At 48.4% G+C, this 6,840-nt stretch overlaps 1 protein-coding gene and 1 long non-coding RNA gene across 4 annotated transcripts in view; one reads left to right on the forward strand and one right to left on the reverse strand.

The window, feature by feature from the left end:
- Positions 1-3,101, reverse strand: part of LOC138755372 (ATP-binding cassette sub-family C member 8-like) — a 162,472-nt gene extending 159,371 nt beyond the window's left edge. Inside the window, exons 1-2 of one of the 3 annotated variants that reach the window (XM_069921224.1) lie at positions 3,037-3,092; positions 1,252-1,326 (exon numbers count right to left, since the gene is read on the reverse strand). The gene's annotated coding sequence lies outside the window, so the exon portion shown is untranslated. Of the gene's footprint in view, positions 1-1,251; positions 1,327-3,036 lie in introns of all 3 variants that reach the window. The other 2 variants (XM_069921223.1, XM_069921225.1) reach the window with 2 other exon arrangements.
- Positions 2,726-5,285, forward strand: LOC138755374 (uncharacterized). The gene is made up of 3 exons (XR_011352233.1): positions 2,726-2,798; positions 2,967-3,087; positions 5,029-5,285. It is a non-coding gene; the product is annotated as an uncharacterized lncRNA (long non-coding RNA).
- Positions 5,286-6,840: the final 1,555 nt, after the last annotated feature.

The following is a 6,840-nucleotide window of genomic DNA, read 5'->3' on the forward strand; positions in this document are numbered from 1 at the left end:
TAGTTTCCAACCTTTTGGAATGTAGGCAAAAAAAAAATGCCATATACACAAACAGATTTCAGATTTATTGTCAGAATACATACATGATATCACATACAACCCTGAGATTTTTTTTTCCTGTGGGTGAGGCAGAATTACCAAAATTGTAGTGTATACATGTAAACAAATAAAGAAATGTGAACATATACGAATGTAAATGAACTGACCATGCAATGAAGAGAGATTTTTTTTAAAATCAATAAAGTGAACAAGTAAGAGCCCTTCAATGAGTCTGAGTCTGTTGTTGAGGAGTCTGATGGTGGAGGGGTAGCAGCTGTTCCTGAACCTGCTGGTGCGAGACCTCTTTCCTGATGGTGGCAGTGAGAACAGAGCATATGCTGGGTCATGTGGATCCTTGATAATTGCTTCTGCTCTCCAACAGTAGCATTCTTGATGATTGCCTGTGATGTCCTGGCCTGTGCCTACTACCTTTTGGAGGGCTTTACACTCAGGGGTATCAGTGTCCCCATACCAGACTGTAGTGCATCTAATCAACACACTTTCCACCACACATCTATATAAATGTGCCAATTTATTGTGTCATACCAAATCTTTACGACTCCTGAGGAAGTAAAGGTACTGAAATGCTTTCTTCTCGATGCCATTAGTGTGTTGGGTCCAGGAAAGATCTTCTGAAATAGTGACTCCCAAAAACTTAAATAGCATAATGAACTAAAAAAATCCCCTTCACTTTTGTCTCAGTTTTTAAATAGTAAAGAGAATATTTGCCTTCTGTAGTCATTTGCATAATGCAGTCTCTACAACTGGATTCTGGACTTCTTGACTGAAAGACCATAGTCAGCCCAGGCTGATAGAAAAACCTCAAGTCCCATCACACTGAGTATTGGCACACCTCAGGGCTTGGTGCTCAAGCTGTTCACACTACTGAATCACAACTGCACTGCCAGATTCATTTCTAACAGAATAAACAAGTGTGCAGATGGTACAACAGTAGTTGGCCTTATCAGCAACAATGATGAGTCAGCTAAGAGAGGAGGTTGGGTGACAACAACAACCCTAGTCTCAATGTGACTAGACTTCAGAAGGACAAAGGTTGACCATAGTCAATGGTTCTGTTGTGGAAAGCACAACATTCCTTAGTGTACATATAAAGGAAGACCTATACTGGAACCAAAATACCTCTTCATTAGTTAGGAATGATCAGCACCATCTACAATTCCTAAGGAAGTTAAGAAAGGTGAAGCTACTGACCCCCATCTTGCGAAGTTTTTATAGAAGTACAATTGAGAGGGTCCTGATGAGATACATCATGGCATTATATGGTAGCTGCAAAGTATCAAACCAGAAATCAATATAGAACATTATCAAAACAGCCAAGACTACTGCTGTCTCCCTTTCCTCTATTGAGAGCATCTACCAGGAGCATTTCTACAAATCAAGCTCAAGGAATTATAGAAGACCATTTGAAATACAGTGTTTGAAAGCATTTGGTCTTGCACTTTGGTAGAAAGAATAAAAGGGCAGACTACTATTTGGATGGGGAGGAAATTCAAATTTTGGAGGCCAGAAGGTTAACTTCCAGGTTGAATCGGTGGTGAAAGCAAATGCAATATTGGCCTTCGTAATCAAGACAAATAGGATGCAAGAGCAGGATGTGATGATGGGCCTTCGTAAGGCACTATTGGGGCCTCACTTGGCGCATGCCGTATTGATTTGGGCTCCTTGTTGAAGAAAGGATGCGTTTGCTTTGGAAAGGGTTTAGAGAAGATTTACGTGTGATTCCTGGAATGAAGGAATCAGCATACGTGGAATGTTTGACAGCTCTTGGACTGTACTGCCTGGAGCTCAGAAGAATGAAGGGGGACCTCACAGAATGTTGAGAGCCCAGGATAGAGTAGACGTGGCCAAGACCTATGGTAGGGCGGTCTAGGACAAGAGGGCGCAATTTCAGGATTGAAGAGTGCCTGTTTAAAACAGAGATGCAGAGGAATTTATTCAGCCAGCGAATGTTTTATCTCTGAAATTTGCTATTATGGGAAACTATGGAGGCCATCATTGCATGAATTTAAGGCAGAGATTGTTATTGGTCTGAATATTCAGCTGATCAAAGGATAACGGGAAGGCAGGGGAGTCAGACTGAGTGAGAGAGTGGATCAGCTCGTGAAAGAATGGCAGAGCAGACTCAATGGGTTGAATGGCCGACTTCTGCTCCTAAATCGGAGGAGATTTCTATCCAGTGCATAATATTTTTTGCCCCACGACCATCAAGGAAGCATCACAATCAGGACTGCCAGGCTGGGGAAATGGGGTCTTCCAGCAGGCTATGAGGTTGATGGACAGTATCCTGTAACTGAGGGCATCAACCCAAAATGATCTCTTGATGTATATCTAGGAATATTGTGTGTGTACCTTGGTCCAGAGAAACACTGTTCAGACCAGTTGTCAGATGATAGTGAACTTGAAAACCAATGTATGAAAATACAGACCTATATAGTAAAGCACAAACCTATGCTGGTGACCTCCTAGCAACTCTTTGCGTTTGATGGACTGCGAAAGCTAATTCAATAGGAGCATCATCAGAATCATGGGGGTTTCCTGGAATTTGTAGAAATGTTACAAGCACCTTAGTCCCAATGGGGAAATGAAACCTGCCGCAACGTGGAGAAGACGCCTCGGCAACTGGCCCCACCTCCTTCCAGATCAGCTGCAGCCCCATTAAAACTCGACTGCATTGGGAATAGTCAGCCCAATTCTGCCTCAACGCAGGCGGCGGGTTTGCAGGGCGACGTGACTTGAAGGTTTCAGCATGAGCTCACTAACTTATTTTGTTCGGACGGATCAATAACACCGGACAGCTGGCGAAACGGGGGAGGGGAGGGGAGAGGAGGGGGTTTAAATGTCACCAACTCACTGCAAATGAAAGACATTCTTATTCCAACCAGAACCAACCTCTGATTTACCAACAGGCCACAACGTCCCCGGGTTTGCCGCCGAGGGTCAGCCGCCCGCGCTCGCCCTGACCACCAAGTCCCCTACCTGGCTCCAGAGCGCCCGTCAAGCCACAGCGGTTCGTCACGCCACGCGCAGGTTGGTGGGGGGGGGGGGGGGGGTGGTCCGTGCAAACGTCGAATCTCTCCTCCCCCCCCCCCCCCCCCCAAAAGGGCTGCAGAGCCCACGACGACCCCAGCTGTACAGCCGGGAGAGCTGCCTGGTTGCGTTGCAGGCAGCATCCGTTCAAGCTCAGGGCGAGGATGGTGCAGATGGGCTGAGCTGGGAACACCAGAGAGACTGGAGGTTTCAATTCATTCCCCTGCTCCTCCTCATTGGTGAGTGAGTGATTCGCCAACACGTTTCCTTCCCCGTCATTTCTGGACCCACCGGATTTAATGGGAAAGCAAAACAGTCACTGACTTCTCCAACAGCAGAACCTAACATTGTTTAATGTTGTTATACGATCCAGACGTTGAAAGGTTACTTCTTAAAGGGGTGTCTTTTGTGTGAACTTACAGAAGAAATTAGATGATTTCCTATTTTGTTAACATCTAGTTTTTTAAAAATATATCTTATTGTGGGTTTCCACAGTAGAATTTGAACGCTTTCTGGGGAAAAACAAACCAATAAACAGTGTGTGATCCTACAGATTCTAGCACCAATGTGTATAGGTACAGATGGTAGTGAGAGGGGAGCCACACCGACTGGCAGGTCTTAAAGGATTGCTCCTCACCAGACCAGGTCATTCTGGACTGGTGATACGCTCCAGTCTTCTAGTTAATAAAAGCCTTGGTTTGGATCAACAAGCCTTTGATGCTCTACCCAGTGCCGGCTGTCAGAGTTCATTCATGAAACCAAGAACACTGCGATTATTGTTGAAAGCAATTGGATACCATTTTCACTCTGGGTGTGCAACCCCTTCACACATTTTACTTGGTGTTGGAATCTTCCTCTTCTTTCCCTCTACAAAACTCTCCACCACTTGGTGGAATTTGTCCTTGCCCTCAACAACTTCTTCAATTCCTTCTTATCCGGTGGGGTATGCCCCAGCTATGCCTGCCTTTTGATGAGAGGAGACTGATGAGATCTGTATAAGGCTATGAGAGGCGTGCACGTGGGCAGCCAATATCTTTTTCCTCGGGGACAAAAGCACGTACCAGTGGACAACTTTTGAAGGAGGAAAGTTTAGGGGAGAGTGTAAGTTTTTTTGTTACACGGAGAGTGGGGTGTGCCTGGAATGTTTGCCGGGGGCGGGGGTGGTGGTGGAGGCTGGAACAATAGGATATTCAAAAGACTCCTAGATAGCCACATGGATGTAAGAAAAATAGAAGGTTATGGGTGTGAGGTAGGGAAGGGTTACATTGTTGTGGAATAGGTTTGTATAGATCCACACGTCATGTGCGCCTATTCTGTGCAGTTATGTTCTATGTATGTGGCACAGTCCCTATTCCAATCATGCTCATGTACCATTCTCCAACACTCTTTCTCTCACTCCTCCCACACCCCCTCCTAATCTCTCCCTGTATTGTTTTCGCCACCTCTCTCAATTTCTGTTCAATACCCTATCACCTCTTGGCCCTCCCCAGCTTATTTCCCCCTTCATATTACCATATATACTCTTATAAAAGTCGATACCATATAAAAGTCGACCCCCTATTCTTGGCCAACAAATCTGGAATTTTCCATATATCTTGTGTAAAAGTTGGCCCTAGTCTCTCACCTTGGCCCCGGCCACCACTGGCCAGGACTCCCGATGCCTCATACACGATCTTGCGTCTCAGCCCTGGCCACCCATCCATCAGAGCTCCTGATCCCTCCAATGTGAACTCGTGCCTTGGCCTTGGCTGCCCACCGATTGGAATTCCTGATGTTTCCAATGTGAACTTGCACTTTGGCCCACAAATTGGGACTCGTGGCACCTCTGACGATGCAGATACACACTGCGGTCCTGAACTCCCCCATGAAAGGACGTGTGTTTTGATGCGCAGACTCTATTATTACTTTAATCCATTGTGTTTTTGTCCTTTATTTGTTTAGATATTGTGGTGGTACACCACTGGCCTACTGCAGGGGGCAACCTCTGTACCTGCAGAAGAGCATGGGGACAAGACAACACCTGGCCGGCTGTCAATCAGCCCACCTGAATGGACCAAGCCCCACCTGGTTGGGTGTCAATCACCCTCAGGGATGTAACCCAGATCCAGCCTTTTGAAGACAGTCTCAGAGTTTACAGCAGCACAATCTCACAGCTGGCTCTGTGGAAGATTATGTCGAATAAAACCTGTTATGTTTTGTGTGTTTGCCTCATGCTAAGGCACTCGAAGGGCCGAGTGGCCTTTACGACATGAGTCTGGGGTGGGCGGAAGAAGTGAGGTTTGCATTCCACGTGGACCTGGCACGCCTCAGTCATGGTCCGATAGCTCTCCACAATTTATTCGACATAAATTCTTAAAGCTGCTATGGAAAAACTCCTGAGTGCCGGGAGTCTCGACATTGACCCACGCCACCCAGAAACACAAACACGCTTTGGGATCTGAAAACACACAGTAAAACGATCATCGAGGCACAAGCCGATGACATCCTGGACTCCGATTGAAAGAGGCTCATCTTACTCCGATCAAAGCTGGGTCCCCAAGCTTTCCAGGCACTCAAAGACTGCACCGGGTACTCTGAAGTGATGAACACCCTTGACACCATGTATAAACCTCCCATGAATGTGGACTTTTCAGGGTACCTCCTGAGTATCCATGCCCAGCTGCCTGGGGAGACGGCCGAGTCCTACCTGGGAGCCCTGCGTGAGTTGGCCCGACCTTGTCGTGCTGAACCCGGGGTAAATGAAAGGGAGGTCGAGAGGCTGATCAGAGATGCCTACTTCCGAGGGCTACGCACGAGGACCGTTAGGCAGAAGCTGCTGGAGTACAATATCTGCTCCCTGGCCAAAACAGTGGAGGTAGTCCGAACCCTGGAAGCTACAGCCCTGCACACCGAAGCCTTCGACTCTAGGCTTCCTCAGGCCTCCACATGGTCAGCACATTCAGCTGCTGTGGCCCTATTTCAGGCTGGGGAAGAAAACATCACTGCTACAGGCTCCCAGTGCCCTTTTAAGTACCGTGGGTCCCGGTGTGGGACTGATCATCGATCGCACCAAAACTCCCTGGCCAAACACCAGTACTGTTCGAGATGTGGCAAGAAAGGCCACTTCACCAAAATATGCCTCTCAAAGCCCGCCGGCAGCTCAGCGGTCCTCTATGCCTCCCTCACAATCCCCTCCACGTGTGATTGCCGGGCGACACCATTGCCCCCGCAACCACTTCTGGCCTCCCAAACCCCAGCGGCCAAACTTCTGGCCTCGCTGGCAATGATCGTCGCGTGTGCGTCATGCGCCCAGACCACGCCTCGCTCTTACCAGCGCTGTCTCCCAAAGACTACAACAACGATACTTCCAGTCTAAGGAATGACGTCACTTCCGCCGGCCGTGATGACTTGGCCCTCACCGACAGCCAGCGGCGTGACGTCACTTCTCCCAGCGCAACTAACGCAGCTGGGATAGAAGGCCAGCCATGCCTCGCCCTCCCACGCAACGCAGCCATCTTGGGCCAGTGATGGCTTCACCATCACCGAGGCCCTCCCAGGCCTCCAACAATGACAACATGGTCAACACGGTCGCTGACCAGGCCGCCCTACCAATGCACCCCACGCCTCCGGGTGCCACTAACCACCGCACACCGCACCCCACGACTACAGAGAGCACCACTGGTTGACACTCTCCTCTCCCAATGCCAGCAGAGGATACCGACAACCATAACTTGCCTCCACTGTTGGGGAACGACGACGGACCCTGAGATGGTC

The sequence above is a fragment of the Narcine bancroftii genome, chromosome 2 (assembly GCF_036971445.1).
Source record: "Narcine bancroftii isolate sNarBan1 chromosome 2, sNarBan1.hap1, whole genome shotgun sequence".
In the NCBI taxonomy this organism is placed as follows: Eukaryota; Metazoa; Chordata; class Chondrichthyes; order Torpediniformes; family Narcinidae; genus Narcine; species Narcine bancroftii.